The sequence below is a fragment of the Belonocnema kinseyi genome, chromosome 3, assembly GCF_010883055.1.
Source record: "Belonocnema kinseyi isolate 2016_QV_RU_SX_M_011 chromosome 3, B_treatae_v1, whole genome shotgun sequence".
NCBI classification, from domain to species: domain Eukaryota; kingdom Metazoa; phylum Arthropoda; class Insecta; order Hymenoptera; family Cynipidae; genus Belonocnema; species Belonocnema kinseyi.
The window spans coordinates 58698876-58700217 of NC_046659.1; the positions used below are offsets into that span (position 1 = coordinate 58698876).

Here is a 1342-nt window from a genome sequence, read left to right on the forward strand (position 1 = left end):
GACTTCAAATATGAGGTGAAAATACGGGCCAAATGCTGATGGGTTGAAGAAAACTTCTTCCACCAGAAGGTTTTGATACAATCTGGTCCCGGTGCGGAATAAATCTTCATCCCTCTTAATACTTTTTTCACCTCCTCGTTAGTGATGGGTGGGCATTCTTTATCAGGTGTTATGAGGGCAACACATAACTCCCTGAAGCTATTTATATTTTCTGAGTATACGTATTCTCTCAACAATATGCTGCCTGGTAGTCAGCAGCTTTGACTTTTTAAGTGTGTGATAACGGGTCTGGAGTTCGCGCGCGAACTTTCGAACCTTGGCGGTAAAATTACTGCCAGATGTGATGCAGTCAATCACACGTTGAATGCGGGACGCGTACTGTCTTGTCCAGCCTATCTTTATGGCAAGTTGATGCATTCGTGTTTTGGTCTTATGATCAGCCGTTGGTTTTGTTTTACGCTTCGCATCGGCCAAAGCTCTCGCTGCATTATACACACAATAATTGATAGCCCAGAGATCGTATTCACCGGAAAAATGTCCACGAAGCTCGTCATCCATTTCAGCCAGATCTTTAGGCTTGAGAGAAACCTTGGTGTTGATGTTTCTCCGGGTCGTAAAGCATTGCTCTTCATCTATTGGATGCCTGCCCGCGGTTGGTCTTAGTGTCGCCTCTCTTTCTTTGTTGCCGGCTTGTTCTAGCTGTGGTAGAGTAGGCGTTCCGCTTACATAGCCCCTTTTACGGAGTAGTTCAGCATGGTTTCGCAGACGTTGCTGCGAAAAGTGCGATAGCTCCGGGTGTTTCTCGCACCACAGAGCATGCATGTAACCCCGTTCACGGGCCACACTCGCATCGTAGCACTCTAGCAAGTCGTGATTTAGTCGCTCCATCCACCCAAAGGTCGCGAGATCCCGCCGATCCATCGCATTGAATCCATGTTCATTGGCTCCCCGAGCTCTAGATTGGTCGGGATTGTTGGCCGACCGATTGTCGGGAGCCCTGCGCGTTCTGTTATTTTGAACCGCACTTACTACAACTATGTTTGGTGTTGTCATTGTTGTTCCCACTAGAAGCTAGGGAAAGGGGTTCGTCCATCCTTGTAGAGCCCCGCATGCAAGGATAAGGCTGCGTACTCTGAGAGGTCGCCCGGTATCCCAGAGTCACCGTTCTAGACACCGAACCCAGGTGCCATTCAGGTTTCGGCACGGTTTTCACACCTCCGCTTGGGGGTTAATTCCTTCGGAACCACCCCTGGACAATTGTCCGCAACTGCCTATTTATTTTTGTAACCATATTCAGCAGAAACCCTTGGTACAGGGACCCTCTATCCGCAACCCGAGGACG

General features: G+C 49.0%; 1 protein-coding gene across 4 annotated transcripts in view; it reads left to right on the plus strand.

The window, feature by feature from the left end:
• LOC117168668 overlaps positions 1-1342 on the plus strand; it is a 143677-nt gene that overhangs the window by 81164 nt on the left and 61171 nt on the right. The window lies entirely within an intron of this gene.